The sequence below is a fragment of the Schistocerca nitens genome, chromosome 8 (genome assembly GCF_023898315.1).
Source record: "Schistocerca nitens isolate TAMUIC-IGC-003100 chromosome 8, iqSchNite1.1, whole genome shotgun sequence".
NCBI classification, from domain to species: Eukaryota; Metazoa; Arthropoda; class Insecta; order Orthoptera; family Acrididae; genus Schistocerca; species Schistocerca nitens.
Window position 1 is genome coordinate 127,384,949 of NC_064621.1, and position 5,612 is coordinate 127,390,560.

Sequence of the window (5,612 nt, forward strand, 5' to 3'; positions counted from 1 at the left end):
ACACACAAGCAAGCTATCACGCAGGTGGTCATAATGGTGGTGGTACATTCTTATGGGACCAAACTACTGAGGTCATCGGTCCCTAAGCTTACACACTACTTAATCTAACTTAAACTAACTCACGCTAAGGACAACACACACACCCATGCCCGAGGGAGGAGTCGAACCTCCGACGCAGGGAGCCGCTCGGACCGTTACAAGGCGCCTCAGATCGCACTGCTACCCCGCGCGGCTGATCATAATGTTCTGGCTCATCAGTGTATGTGAGGAAATAGGAGGGGATAGGGAGTTAGGACTTCGGGATAGGGAATTAAGACTTCACGTCCAGTCAGAGACTTGCTATCTGACTGCAATTGTCTTCAGTGATGAGTCCCGCTTCGAAATGAGTTCCAATGGAGAGCGTTTGTAGCATTATGGGCAGGGCCCTTCAACCGGCTCGAGATTTTGACGATCTAAGGCGCCAATTTGACAGAATTTGGCACGATATCCCTCAAGAAGACATCCAGCAACCCCGTCAGTCAATGCCAAGCCGAATAACCTCCTGCATAAGGGCCAGAGATGGACTAAAGCGTTATCAAGTTACTCAATTTGTGAAACTTTCTCTTGAAGAAATCGTTGAATTTTTCTGAAATTGTAATCATTTCCAGAATGAGATTTTCACTCTGCAGCGGAGTGTGCGCTGATATGAAACTTTCTGGCAGATTAAAACTCCTTTCTTTCAGGAGTGCTAGTTCTGCAAGGTTCGCAGGAGAGCTGCTGTAAAGTTTGGAAGGTAGGAGACGAGGTACTGGCAGAAGTAAAGCTGTGAGTAGCGGGCGTGAGTCGTGCTTCGGTAGCTCAGTTGGTAGAGCACTTGCCCGCGAAAGGCAAAGGTCCCGAGTTCGAGTCTCGGTCGGGCACACAGTTTTAATCTGCCAGGAAGTTTCATATCAGCGCACGCTCCGCTGCAGAGTGAAAATCTCATTCTGGAAACATCCCCCAGGCTGTGGCTAAGCCATGTCTCCGCAATATCCTTTCTTTCAGGAGTGTTAGTTCTGCAAGGTTCGCAGGAGAGCTGCTGTAAAGTTTGGAAGGTAGGAGACGAGGTACTGGCAGAAGTAAAGCTGTGTGAGTAGCGGGCGTGAGTCGTGCTTCGGTAGCTCAGTTGGTAGAGCACTTGCCCGCGAAAGGCAAAGGTCCCGAGTTCGAGTCTCGGTCGGGCAAGGTTTTAATCTGCCAGGAAGTTTCTTGTAATCATTATTTTGCTGCACATGTATCTAATATCTATCAATTTCCGTCCCATTCAGATAATCCCTTCGAGGTGCGTCTTTTCCGCGTGTTGGTGTATCAATTAATGCTCCAGATCATGTTAAATACCCATCTTGCTTTAATGGTACCACTCAGAGAATTTATAGAAACATTTTTGTTGTAAAAGAGAGAGAAAAGGGTAGAGAAGACGTAATAGCAACTCGCGCATCCGCAGAAAAATTATGCGTAAAACCTACGATGCTGTAACTGTCAAATCCTCTTGACAAAATTGTACGAAGATCTCGCAATGTGAAAAGTTAATGAACAGATTAAAGGTTCTCTTCAGCCTCTTGTGAAGTACTCGGGTGTTCGAAGGCAACAGATGGAAAACAGAAATACAGGGTGGATCAAAAAGAATCATCCGATTTGGCACGTCCATACTTCTGAATCTAATAAACATATGCAAAGAATTTTCGTTTTTGATGAATGGGGAACTCAAAAAAGTTTTCTTTTCCAAACCTTTTCATAGATGTCCAGTGTGCCACTCCTGAGATGCACGGCATACGTCAATGCGGTATTCAAATTGATCCGAAACTGCAGAGAGCGTTTTTTTGAGTTACGGCTTCCACAGCTGCTGTTATGCGATGTCTCAGTTCATCCGTTGTTATTGGTAACGGAGGCACATAAACAGAGTCTTTTATAAACCCCACAACAAATAATCACATACATACAGTCAGATCCGGCGACCTTGGAGGCCATTAATGTAGGGCTGAATCATTAGTTCCAGTGCGACCGATTTATCGTTCGGTAATCTTTTGAATTAAAAGTTCCCACACTTCTAGGTGCCAGTGTGGCGGTACCATATAAAGCTCGAGAGTTTGCTCTTTCCAGCAGTATGTCGTTCACGCACATATCTCAAATAACGTAGTAGTTATGATTTTGTAAAATCGGATGATTCTTTCTGATACATCCATTATTAAAGTGAGCTTTCAAATAAGTATTCACTTCTTTGAGTACTACCATACCAATGTTTGACACACAGATGTCAGGTGTTGATGGAAGCTTTCCATTACTGAAAAACAGTCAATATTATTCGAAGTAATATATATGAAATGGTAAATATCTCTTTCAGGGAGGAAGTCAAGTATTCAGCTTTGGTGAGGTTCGCAGGGAGAGGTCTGTTATAGTGTAGAATGGGATGTCATGGGGATGTTGTTGGGGGACGGTGGCCCTAAAAGCGAACTGTTTGCTTTACTGATCTTTGTTAAGATTGTAGGCGTTTGGGTTGGCTTACTGTGTGTCATGTGCCAATCCCGACGCCGTTTTACTTGTCATTCTAACACTGGTTCTCAACAGAATTCTTGAGATTAGAATTGTGGCTTTGAATTTCCTTCGTACATGGTAGGAAAATATGAGGTGGTCACTTCCAGTTAGATATATAATATAGTTGTCTTCAAGAGAGAGTTGCAATGATGACATTAGGATTGATATTCGTGCCTGACCTGTAGGATGTACATAAAGTTTCACTACAGCTATCTTCTGACAGCTCAGTGTAAGTAGGTATGCTTCTGAGGGTTCAGTTTAGGTGGTCCGATCAGACAGTGGTAAGGGTGGTTGTGAGTTTTGGCAGCAAAATGGAGAGATTAACGTGTCAAGTATTATTTTTATGCGTGTTTGGGCTGTGAAGAGACATTCGGAAGATCAACGCTGGCATCTCCATTACAAGCAATAGAACTGAGATTTCCAATTCGATGTCGGCTGTACAGATACGTGCACATGAAATCTTCCTTTCAGTAGGAATTCATGGACAGCGCGCTTCCTGGTACAGTGGGTAAGAACATATTCATGAAGGGAACGGTTATTCTGTTATACGCTATTATATATCTGCTGTCTCGTACATCCTAAACGTAGGAAATGGTGGTTTGGAGATTGAGGTTAAACAAGAGTTTCTAGCCGATTAGAAAGGAGCTTGATTTTCGGAGTAGCTGACATATGTCTTGAGACTGAAGATAGTGAAGGGGGTGATGATAATCTATTTTATGATGTAGAGTCTTTCAAAGGGGTGCATGTTCAGGGGCTCTTGGATGACGTACCGGACAATCTCTGAACAATTGATGAAGGTCAGTGGATATTTTGGTATGCAATGACTTATCAGTTACGTGTGTAAAACTGATGAGTTATGCACCCGTGGGGGCAATATTTTGTGTGATTTATCACAGATATAGGTTGGCCGGGACTTGAAATTATGATATTATCGTTTAAGATGACGTTTGTGCCGAGAGGTCAAGTGCAGGATTTTGACAGTTTTCTGTTAGCTAGTCATATTGCTGCACACACCACTGAGAATGGTAAGCATTTTGCTTGACTCTGACTGTTATAAATGGGACCTTCTACAGTAGAGCGTACCTCAGTTCTGCCGGCCGTGGTGGCCGAGCGGTTCTAGGCTCTACAGTCTGGATCCGCGCGACCGCTGCGGTCGCAGGTTCGAATCCTGCCTCGGGCATGGATGTGTGTGATGTCCTTAGGTTAGTTAGGTTTAAGTAGTTACAAGTTCTAGGGGACTGATGACTTCAACAGTTAGGTCCCATAGTGCTCTGAGCCATTTGAACAATTTTTGATGAATCACGTCTGTCGATAGTTGCGATTTTTTTCTCTATCACTGTCATTTAAGAGTTCAAATTCTCTCTGTATGGTGCTATAATGTCGTTTCATAGCAAATAGCCGCACTGAGTGGCCGCGCGGTTCGAGGTGCCATGTCACGGATTGCGCGGCTCCTCCCGCCGGAGGTTCATGCACCTCGGGCGTGGGTGTGTATGTTGTTCTTAGCATAAGTTAGTGTAAGTTCGTTTAAGTAGTGTGTAAGTCTAGGAACCGATGACCTCAGCGGTTATTGGTCTCTTACGAATTCACACACATTTGAACATAGCAAATAAGGAGCACCCCATGCTTATGCGAATTGAGACTTCTCATCTCTATTTTCTGTCATACCGACTCATTGTGACGACAGATCGCTTGAGTGCCTTTTCTTGTGCAGACACCCACTGAACCTGTGAACGTGCTTCTGTAGTGGACTGTTAAGGCAGCCAGTCCACAGTGAAGTAGCCGAAAGGGCACGCGTCAACTCACGCCGTCTGGCGTTAAGTCTGGAACAGGATACGTGATGAATGTGATAAAGAAAAGAACGTAGCTACTAGAACACTTAACTTTTATCTCGTCCTTTGGTATACAGCATTCTGGTTGATACAAGTGAGACTCTATCTTGAGGTACATGCAATGGTACAAATGGCGCCTTGCTAGGTCGTAGCCATTAACTTAGCTGAAGGCTATTCTAACGGTCTCTCGGCAAATAAGAGAAAGGCTTCGTCAGTGTAGTCGCTAGCAACGTCGTCGTACAACTGGGGCGAGTGCTAGTCCGTCTCTCGAGACCTGCCTTGTGGTGGCGCTCGGTCTGCGATCCTGACAGTGGCGACACGCGGGTCCGACATGTACTAATGGACCGCGGCCGATTTAAGCTACCACCTAGCAAGTGTGGTGTCTGGCGGTGACACCACATTCCTCCCCCGCAAATCGGCGGACGGTCGTGTGATAAGGCTTCCGCCCGGTGCGGGGAGGACCCCATGTTGACGTATGCGACGAGGTGGGGAGCCTAAGAACAGGCGAGGCTGTGCCACCCGCACCCTGCCATTCGGTCCGAGGGGAGCTAGGAAACGCCTGAAAACCTAGTCCAGGGTGCACGTCAACATGCAGTGTATGCGCCCGTAATGAGACTGGAGGGGCCGAAGGGTCGACCTCCATTGCGTCGGGGGATCCGACGCGCGATGACGACATCTGGGCCGGAGCGGGCAAGAGTTCCATGGCGGAGGACAGGTGGTTACGGGAAGCGATCGGCGGCGCGGGACCCAGGGAGCCGCTGGGCGGCTGCAGCGAAGCGTCCACTGCGGGCGGCGCCGGCGGGAGAACAGGCGGCGGCGGCGGCAGTGGCGTGGCGCCATGAGGCAAAATGGAAGGCACTGTCGGTAACACCTGGGGATGAGGCAAGCCAGTAGATGGGTCCCCAGGGCGCTGACCGGACGGCACCGTCGCTGAAAGCAGACGGGGAGCGGCAGAACCCGGGGGACGACAGAGGCGCAGCTGATTGAGATGCCGACGCATCTCACCAGAGGCCCCCAAAACCAATACATAGCGCGGCCGAGGCAGCGAACAATGCGCCCTGCGAGCCAACGCTGGGAACCTCGATAGTTGCGATAAAATACAACGTCGCCAGGAGCAAAAGCAGGAGTCTGCCGCTGCACAGGAACCTGATGCGGCGGATGCAGCAAAGACATCAAGGTTCGATGAGGACGACCGTGGAGCAACTCAGCCGGCGAGCGACCATCGCTGGGCTG

General features: G+C 47.8%; 1 non-coding gene across 1 annotated transcript; it reads left to right on the plus strand.

Annotated features, from left to right (window-relative positions):
- Positions 1–1,128: 1,128 nt before the first annotated feature.
- Positions 1,129–1,203, plus strand: Trnas-cga (transfer RNA serine (anticodon CGA)). The gene has a single exon. It is a non-coding gene; the product is annotated as a tRNA-Ser (tRNA).
- The last annotated feature ends 4,409 nt before the right edge of the window (positions 1,204–5,612 follow it).